Source organism: Giraffa tippelskirchi, chromosome 6, assembly GCF_054371585.1.
Source record: "Giraffa tippelskirchi isolate mGirTip1 chromosome 6, T2T-mGirTip1v1.2.pri, whole genome shotgun sequence".
Lineage (NCBI taxonomy): Eukaryota > Metazoa > Chordata > Mammalia > Artiodactyla > Giraffidae > Giraffa > Giraffa tippelskirchi.
In genome coordinates this window covers 175671637-175681977 of record NC_137280.1, presented here as the reverse complement: position 1 = coordinate 175681977, position 10341 = coordinate 175671637, and the positions used below count along the sequence as shown (strand labels likewise).

Here is a 10341-nt window from a genome sequence, read left to right as displayed (position 1 = left end):
GACTCTCAAGAGTCTTCTCCAACACCACAGTTCAAAAGCATCAATTCTTCTACACTCAGCTTTCTTTCTAGTCCAACTCTCACATCCATACATGACCACTGGAGAAAACAAAGCTTTGACTCTACAGAACTTTGTCAACAAAGTAATGTCTCTGCTTTTTAATATGCTGTCTAGGTTGGTCATAGCTTTTCTTCTAAGGAGCAAGTGTCTTTTAATTTTATGGCTGCAGTCACCGTCTGCAGTGATTTTGGAGCCCAAGAAAATAAAGTCTATCACAGTTTCCGTTGTTTCCCCATCTATTTGCCATAAAGTGATGGGACCAGATGCCATGATGTTAGTTTTCTGAATGTTGAGCTTTAAGCCAGCTTTTTCACTCTCCTCTTTTACTTTCCTCAAGAGGCTCTTTAGTTCCTCTTCTCTTTCTGCCATTAGGGTGATGTTAAATGCATATCTGAGGTTATTGATATTTCTCTCTGAAATCTTGATTCCAGCTTGTGCTTCATCCAGCCTGGCATTTCACACAATGTACTCTGCATAGAGGTTAAATAAGCAGGGTGACAATATACAGCCTTGATGTACTCTTTTCCCAATTTGGAACCAGTCTGTTGTTCCATGTCTGGTTCCAACTGCTGCTTCTTGACCTGCACACAGCTTTCTCAGAAGGCACATTAGGTGGTCTGGTATTCTCATCTCTTTAGGAATTTTCCACAGTTTGTTGTGATCCACACAGAGGCCTTAGCAGAGTCAACGAAGCAGAAGTAGATGTATTTCTGGAACTCTCTTGCTTTTTCTATGATCCAATGGATGTTGACAGTTTGATCTCTGATTCTTCTGCCTTTTCTAAATCCAGCTTGAACATCTGGAAGGTCTTGGTTCACGCAGTGTTGAAGCCTGGCTTGAAGGATTTTGAGCGTTACTTTGGTAGCATGTTTTCCTCTCTTTCTTCGCATTGTTTATTTAAGTCTTTCTGATCTCTCCTTGCTATTCTCTGGAACTCTGCATTCAGATGGGTATATCTTTCCCTTTCTCTTCTGCCTTTCACTTCTCTTCTTTTCACAGCTATTTGTAAGGCCTCCTCAGACAACCATTTTCCCTTTTTGCATTTCTTTTTCTTAGGGGTGGTTTTGGTCCCCGCCTCCTGTACACTATTAGGAACCTCCGTCCATAGTTCTTCAGGCACTCTGTCCGTCGGATCTAATCCCTTGAATCTATTTGTCACTTCCACTGTAGAATCATAAGAGATTTGATCTAGGTCGTACCTGAATGACCTGTTTTCCCTGCCTGTGTGCTGAGTCACTTCAGTCATGTCCACTCTTTGAGACCCTATGGACCCTAAGTCCACAAGACTCCTCTGTCTATGGGATTCTCCAGGCAAGACTGCTGGAGGGGGTTGCCATGCCCTCCTCCAGGGGGTCTTCCTGACCCAAGGATCAAACCTGCATCTCATACATCTCCTGCATTGACAGGCGGGTTCTTTTACCACTAGCACCACCTGGGAAGTCCAGTGTTTTCCCTGATTTCAATTTAAGTCTGAATTTTGAAATAAGGAGTTCATGATCTGAGCTACAGTCAGCTCCCGGTCTTGTTTTTGCTGACTGAATAGAGCTTCTCCACCTTTGGCTGCAAATAATATAATCAATCTGATTTCGGTATTGACCATCTGGTGATGTTCACATGTAGAGTTGTCTCTTGTGTTGTTGGAAGAGGGTGTTTGCTATGACCAGTGCGTTCTCTTAGCAAAACATTGTTAACCTTTGCCCTGCTTCATTCTATACTCCAAGGCCAAACTTGCCTGTTACTCCAGGTATCTCTTGACTTGCTACTTTTGCATTCCAGTCCCGTCTAATGAAAAGAGCATCTTTTTTTTTGGTGTTGGGCGGTTCTTCTAGGTCTTCCCAGAGCACGGGACCCAAGCTGTGGTCTCACTTCCCAGAAGGAAAATGCCATCACATGACCTCCGCTCACTGATTTCCTTCCTGATGTCCCCCCCGCCCCTCGCCCTCCCCACCCACTCATCCCACGCCCAGACCTTTGTCATCTGCTGTCCTCTGATGTCTCTGAGTCACCTTTTTCCCAGATGATCATCCTTCCCCAGGCAGGGGCTGCTTCCACGTTGCCCTGGCAACAAGGGCTTCTCTCCAACTGGCTAGCTCTTGCCGAGTCTCCGTTCCCTCCTCACTTGCCTTCATCTTGGACTGTGCCATGTGTAGCATCTGACTGCTTTGTGACCCTCATCACTACAATGTGAGTCCTATTCCATGAACTTAAAGCTGGGATGTTCAACCTCTTCATCCTGTTTGCTAAGTCAACAGGGCCCATGGGGCTGACTCACCTGGAAAGGGCCCGGCCAACGTGACATTCGGTGAAAGTGAGCCCTGGGCGGTGGCCCTGCAGCAGCTTACGTAGCTTATTCCTCACCAGAAATCAGTTCTTTCTGGATAATTTGAGCGAATGTCTGTATTTAGTGTTTCTGTAATTTTATTTTGTGTTTCAGTTGAGTAAGTGTTGCTGAATATCTGTAGAATGTGTGATAATTTTTTTTTGTAAAAAACTCAATAAAAGAAACATTAGCATAGGAAAATATTTTATGTTGTGTAAAACACTTGGCTGAGGAAATGTTTTAATGCATTATATCAAAATGCTATAGACGCTCAGCAGCTCGACTCCAGGAGCGAGCTGAGTTTGGCACTGAAGGAGCTGGAGCTCAGCTGCCAGGTTGGGAGAAGGGCACTGGGGAGCCGCGACCCCGAAGAGAACCGGGTGTCAGAGGGTCCTCTCTGACCGAACCAGCATTTATTTGCTACCGTCCAATGCAAAGCACTAAATCTAGGCTCTTTGCAAAATACCAGTGGAAAAATGCTTCTAACCTATCCTCCTGGGACTTACAAACTAGAGATGGTCTGGGTATAAACCGGAACTCATTTGGCCCATTTTTAGGGGAGTTACTGTGAACAAAGTACCGTACTGCATGTGGGGAAGATGAAGACAGAATAGAGGTAGGCTCCACTGTCGGTTCCAACAGGGTGAGAAAAAGAATTCAAGACCCGTCATGAAACATGTCAAATGTGATGAATGCTAGATTTCAATACTGCCGATATTTTATTTTTAAACCCAGCATCTCATAACACTTCACAGTCCTGTTTGATGGGCTTTCGTTGTAGAATTTTGGTGACTTAGAGAGTCCCCAGTAGTCATATATGAGTGTGAGAGTTGGACCATGAAGAAAGCTGAGCACCAATAAACTGATGCTTTTGAACTGTGGTGTCGGAGAAGACTCCTGAGAGTCCCTTGGACTGCAAGGAGATCCAACCAGTCCATCCTAAAGGAGATCAGTCCTGAATATTCATCAGAAGGGCTGATGCTGAAGCTGAAACTCCAATACTCTGGCCACCTGATGCGAAGAACTGACTTATTTGAAAAGACCCTGATGCTGGGAAAGACTGAGGGCAGGAGGAGAAGGGGACGACAGAGGATGAGACGGTTGGATGGCGTCACCGACTCGATGGACATGGGTTTGAGCAAACCCTATTAGTAGTAGTGTTAGTTGCTCAGTCGTGTCTGACTCTTTTCAACCCCATGGGATTTTTGCAGCTGAGAATACTAGAGTGGGTTGCCGCTTCCTCCTCCCCTCTGAGCACACTCTAGGAGGTAGTAAACGACAGGGAAGCCTGGCGTGCTGCAGTCCCGTGGGGTCACAAAGAGTTGGACACAACTCAGTGACTAAAAACAACAGAGGGGCAGAAGTCCGTGCTTCCCTTCTGCTGTCCGGTGGACAGTGGTCACCAGAACGCCCTCGCGCTTCTCTGTTCGTCCAACCTCGTGGACCCTCACACAGTAAATGCTCAACAAATGCGTGAGCGCTGCGTGAGCTGGACCTGCTGTGCGCTTCCAGCTTTACCCTGGTAGCCTCCTCCACTTAATGCATATGTGGTCTCCTGACTTTAGTCATAACTCCAGCTTGCCTAAAACCCACAGTATGGAAAGGGGACTTTTAATAATGGCACTCCCTCTGCCTATGAGGATGTATGGCCCAGTAATTCCGATTTCCGTTCAAAGTCTCAAGGATTCCCTTGCAGAGGCTGCAAACTTGCAGAATCCAGACCACTGACATCAGACATGTTTCTTTGAAAATATTTGGCTTTAAATGGCTGGGGCATTTAACAGTAACTCCACCGCTGGTATTGTCTTCCAGTCCTTCCATCATATTACCTGACTAGAAACTTAACACACTTCAGCTATCAACCCCTGTGGGACAGAAATCTCACCTCAACCCATCTTGAAAACTCATGCCATCTGAATTTTTAGGGGCATGTAGATCATTGCAGCTCCAAGTCCATACCATTCCAACACCATGAAATGTAGCTTGATAATAACCTCTACTCCTGGCCCCTTGCAGGAAAAAACTGAACATCTTAGCCGACTTCTAAAGGTCTGCTGATCCCCTGACCTACACAAATGCAACAGTCATTGAGGAAGTGTCAGGAGAGACACCAGGAGGGAGACCTAGGCTATTGGAGCCTTAACACACTGCAACTGAGGGCTTTAAAACGAAGAGTCGTATGACTTAAAGAACCAGGTTTTTTTTTCCATTTTGCATAAAAACAATCTAACATTAGAGTAAAAGAAATAGGAAGTATATCAATTTTTAATAAATACAAGCCACAAAATAAATTTAATAAATTATAAATGATAAAATTATTGAAAAATTAAATATTAAACATTCCCACATAAAAATGTAGAACATTTATTAATTAGGGAGCATTTTCAGAGTAATACTTGCACTTTAAATTGCTCATAACTTTTTAAACACGCAGGGTTGTAGACCTCTAGAAAGTGGTCTCAGTACATTTGCATGGCTGGTCACCCCAAAGGGGCTCCGTCGGTGGGTTCCCTGCAGGACAGTCAGTGTGGGGTGAGCACAGATGGTTGAGAAGGGTATGGGAAATGGGGCCAGGGGTGGAATTCCTAGGACTTGAGTTTATGCACAAGATAAGAGGTTTCTCTTTCCCTATTCGACACCCGAATTCAAAGACGAGCAGTCACTGTTCAATTGAATGTTTCTGGCAGAAGCCTAGAAGAAGGTCCATGCAAACATGTCTGGCTCTTTCCCAGAACGCTTTAAGGAAATTCCCAGTCCAGATGCTTTATTTCTGGGTCTTAGACTGGAAACTAAGGGGAAGAAAACACAGTGAATGAGGGAGGGTATCTGGGGAGACACCAGCTCTCATTTTTCTTCTCAGCTTGTGTGATGCTTCTCTTGCCTTTTCCCTCCTAATTTGCACACAGTTATTCTTCGGGTCCTCCCTGCCCCCTTCCCCCTTCTTCCACGACTGGAGGTTGAAGGGCTCACTCTGCAGAACCCCCCAGCAGGAATCTCAGTGCGGCTTGGGGCTCATGCCTTCCTGGGGCCCTGGGCAACGCCACCACCCTCTTCTGGGGGCTCTGATTGTTGGAGGAGAGCTCAGTGGCAGGCATGGCGGTGCGCTGTGCAAAGCCCCCTTCGTGGAGGGCCCTCCCGCTCAGCTGCAGGGAGCGGGTGCAGTCAGCAGGCAGGCGGCAGGTGTGGGCTCCTTCAACAGCAGCCGCATGGCCCGTCACTGCCGCAGGGCCAGCACGCTGGGTCCTGTCGATGATGCCCCCTGCAGAGCCCCTTGCTGGGTTGGCCAGCGCTGTGTCAGGCCTGCATCTGGGATCAGCTTCTGCGTGGGGCCCGTCCTGCCTTTTCCTGCTTTCTCTTCTAGGTGTGTCCATCTGTAATGGCCGTCTCGCTCCCCAACTGTCTCAGCTTGAAGAACCAGCCTTGCGACAATGGGTCCTGAGAGCCATCTGAGAAAGCAGAGGGTAAGATGGAGTTTTAGAGCTGAACTGTTCACTCCTTACTTGGCAATAAAGACCCGTTCTCCAGCACCAGGCGGCGGTCCTGTTGTTAGAACTTTGCTCAGTGGTGAATCAGGCTGGTGTGTCGTAACAGTGAATGTACCAGTGAAAGCAGCATACGAAGCACCTAAACGATGTGAAGATACAGCCCTGCAGGGGGACTGGGGGGCTCTCGCTGAGTGCTGTTGCTGCTCCACAGAAGATGGGAACACCCGAGGATGGGTGACAGGGAGCTGAAAGTCAGAGAAGAAAGCTGGAGTCCTCTTTGCTTGCTCACAATGAAGCTCTCATCGTCCCTAGCTGCAGAGTGCAGCCGGCCAAGGAGCAAGCCAGGCCTTCAAGTCAGAGCAGACGAACCAACCAAGACAGGTGTGTTAACCCGAGGTCAGCACCCAGGCTGGGAAACCTGGGACCCTGACAGAAGCAATCAGGACATCAGGTGGATTTCCTCAAAGAGTCATGGCAAGTCCCAGTGGGAGAACCACAAAGCAGGCTCCGGGGGTTCTGGAACAAAGCCACGCTACCTTCAGTGGAGAATTAAACACCTTTTGAAATACAACTCTGGCATATTAGTGGGGCCTTCCTGGAGGCAGAGTGACTAGCCTGGGGTAGGATGGCGAACACAACATCTCCATTTGCTCAAGACTTTCCCAGGTTTTCACTTTTAACACTGAAAGTCTTTCATCATGGGAAATCCCATAACCCTGTGTAAACAGAGGGTCATACTAAGTCAGCGGGCAGCCTGCAGTATCCATCAAAGTTTGAGTCCTGTCCGACCTGCCACATCAGAAGGTTGGGTGGGCCCTGAAGCACTTCATCATGAGATGGACATGATCCATCTGGGATCAGACATGAGCAGGACCTAACACACAAGCCAGCTCTATGAACAGGTAGCCCAGACCCAGAGCATCCGCCCTCTTTCCACGTTCCCTCGCCTCAGCTCTAGCTGATGTGTGTGTAGGACATCTTGTATGACCAGCTGAACACAGAGGGAAATGCCTGAGTTTAGTACACAGATGGATTGGCTCCGTATGCAGGTTTAAGCCAAAAATGGGCAGCAGCCTCAGTAGAGCCTTATTGGCAGTGGACTTGAGAGACCATGTCAAGGGGCCATCTCCCCAGTGGGCTGTTCCCCAATGCATTTGGTCCTCAAACCACAAAAAGAGAAGTGACCCTAGATTTGAATATATATTTATATATATTTTGGGCTGTGGGCTATTGTGCTTGCTTCATCAGCACATACACCAGAATATATATGTGGGCCAGATACAGCAAATGTCCTGGCTCTCAGGTTAGCTGCTTGGTAGGAAGAAGGTTAGATGTTTGGGTATAAGGCAAAGTCTGGAGAAGAGGCATGCCGATGAACACGGCCAGTGACACCACCTCACAGGAGCCTCTAGAGGGTAACCACCGCAGAAAGCACTGAACAGCCAAGTAGACAAGATGACCAGGCCTGCCGACGTCATCCAGCCCTGGTCATCAGTCACATCAGTGACGGCATAGTGGACACATGAACGGAAGCAGAGTCCACACGTGGGCAGCCACTTCCCAGGGCTGATGTTCCTACTCCTCTGCGGGTGGGCCCTCCTTCCAGCCACAGCGACTGATGCTGAGCGCCCACCATGGCCTCAGTCCAGAAGGAAGTCAGCTGGTCACTTGGTGGGGAGCTCATCACACTGAACCTCTTCCCTTCTGTTTGTTATCATAGGAACAGACCCAAGTGTCACCTTCCCACCGCCCCAGGGCATAGCTGGCCCTGCCCTCCGAGGGACTCCTGCAGTTTTTCACCCATGGGCATAGGATTCCACCTCATACTGACCCCATCAGGGGACCCACTTTCCAGCAAAGAGGTGAGGAGTGGATGCACCACCGTGGGACCCCCTGCTTGGTGGTGTCGCATTCCCCACTGCTCTGAAGGATGAAATGCATGCACTGAACCAAAGGCCTCTCCCGGGCACTTTGCTCTCGACAGGTGGAGTACCTGGATGTGGGGACCAGCAGGTGGAGGTGGGCTGACCCCCGCCCCACTCCCCGTGACACACCGGGGGACCTTCTGCTTTATGTCCCTATGACCCAGAGTCGTCCCACAGGGGCAGGCTTCCTCGAGGGGCACAGCGGGGGTCCCAGTGGATTCGCACTGCAGTGGCCGCTCGGGCCTTTTAGGATCTTTGTTCCCAGGGACAAGCGGGCAAGATGGATGCGGACGGAACCGAGCTCGACCATCAAGGGGAGGGCGGGGTGGGCTTCTGTGTCACCATGGGGCCCGGGAGGAATATGCATGGAACCACACGGGTGCCCCTTTCTCCCTCCTCGCCCCGGGCTGACTGTGGATGGGCAGGTTCAGCAACTCCACCGGAGAGCGAGGGGAACTTTGGAGAGGGTGGTCCGGGTCAGCTGAGCTGGTCCCTGAGAAGGGCGGGGGAGGGGATACAGCAGGAGCTGTGAGCTGGGAAGGGGCGGTGATGGTCCACCTGTCTCCCCCTTTCTACAGGGGGCTCGCGGAGCCCCCGGAGGGGAGCTTGCCAAGCACATGTGGATAAGGGGCTCTGAGAGGCCCTGAGGGTGGGCGGCGGTGGACCTGGGCAGGATCGGCCGCTCTGCTCCGGGGCCTGGCAGACATAGCTCCAGCAGGCAGCTCGCTCGGGGTCTGCTCGGCCACCGGGGTCCCCGCTCAGGGTCACGGTCTTCCCAGAGCCCCTCTCGTGTGGTGACTGGGCGAGGAGGGGCAGAATGGAGACCTGGCCATTTTAGCCCAACACGGTGCACTGGGTGGGCTGAGGTTGGTCGGTCTGGTGCCAGAGCTTCCCTTCTTCCTCTGCTAATTCCACCTTTTCTACGTTTTATTCATAGCTCTTCCTCTCTTAAAAAAAAAAAAAAATTCTTGTATCCCAAAGTTGGCTTCTGGAGAACCCGTTCCATCTCAAGCTCTGAAGGGACCTTTGGTCCAGACACGAAAGAACAGAGATGAATGCCGCCTTCCAATCTCTGTAATGACGCCTGGGCGGCCACCTTCCAGGTAAGGGACGGTCTGACGGTCCTAGAACAACCGCTGGTTAGAGGTGGGGGATGCAGTATGGCAAGGGGGGGATGAAAGAAGAGTTCTAAACCACCTCTGGGCCTCAGTCTCTGCAGAGCCAAGCCGTTTGAGGGCCTGACGACCTTTGGCGGAGGAGGTTGGGGTGCGTAGGACGGGCCCAGTGTGCTGACATGAGTGGCCAGCTCTGGGCGCAGGGGGCGTCGGCAGACCGGGTCCAGAGCAGAGTGTGGTGGGGACCTGGCGACCCGCAGCGCACAGCGGTAGCCCCGTACTCAGCCGGCCTGTTGGCTTGTCTGTCTCACCTCTCTGCCCAGGCTCCGTCTCTTTTTCACGGCAGTTAGCGATGTGCTGTTCCCTGAGGTCACTAGGGAGTGCTCCGCAGGGAGCTTATAACACAGGAGACATGTTTGTAGATGGAGTCCATTTAAAACCTGAAAGCAGCCAAGGAAGAGGCCCTATAGCTCAGCTTTCCAGGGATACCTTAAGAATCTCTTTGGGCTGCCAGAGGTGGTCCCCAATAAGAGCAGCACCAGTGATCCCTGGGGTGATGTCGTGGAGCCTGCGTCTGGAGAATCTGTGTAGAAGGCTTTGGTTAAAACCATGGGGGTCTTTACTGTGTTTTGTTTTCTATGGCTAGTGTGGCCTGAAAAATAAATGATGTATCTGTTTGTCATATAGACGGATGGGTGGATGGATGGATGGAGACAAAAATGATACAGAAAGGAGAAAGGCAGATGACCTCTTCTGTAGTGTATCAGTTAGGATGCTTTTGACTACAGATAACATTATCTGATTGAAAGTGGCATCAAAATGAGATGTTTATTATTTCACATAAGAAGCCTGGTGACTTCTAGGTTTATGCTGTGGTTCAGTCATGTTGTCAAGAGCCTGGCTCCTTGGGATTTTTATGTGTTGGCACCCTTCTCTGAAATGAATTGATCCAGTGTCATTTCTTACAAAATAGTCTCCAGTGTAGGAAAAGAAGCTCTTTCTTATTGCATCTTCTGTCTGTTTCTCCAGAGAAAGAAAAGCTATATCAGTCATGATAGAATAAATTATACTGCAGTAACAACCTCCCAATCTTAGTGGCTTAAAAACAATAAAAATACATTGCTTGCTCATGCTCCATGTCTTATACAAATTTGCTGGCTTAGTCTAATGGGCCCAGACTGATTGAAGTTCTCATTTTAAAAAGAATTTCGGAATTCGTGGTGGCAAGGAAAGAGAAGGCTGCTGTTAAATCTTTTGGCCTGAAATGACTTCCTCTTAGAGTTCACCATAGCTTCCTCTTTGATTCCGTCAGCCAGAAATCGGCCATGGCCCTGCCTCACTTCAAGGGGACAGGGAGGTACAATTTTCCAGGTATTCAGAAGTAAAGAAAAAGCAGATATTAGTGAATGTTGTCTGTATTGTTCAGCTTTCCACAA

General features: G+C 49.4%; 1 long non-coding RNA gene across 1 annotated transcript; it reads left to right on the top strand.

The window, feature by feature from the left end:
• Positions 1–4769: 4769 nt before the first annotated feature.
• LOC145511687 (uncharacterized) lies at positions 4770–9994 on the top strand. The gene is made up of 3 exons (XR_014058053.1): positions 4770–5841; positions 7586–7727; positions 8728–9994. It is a non-coding gene; the product is annotated as an uncharacterized LOC145511687 (long non-coding RNA).
• Positions 9995–10341: the final 347 nt, after the last annotated feature.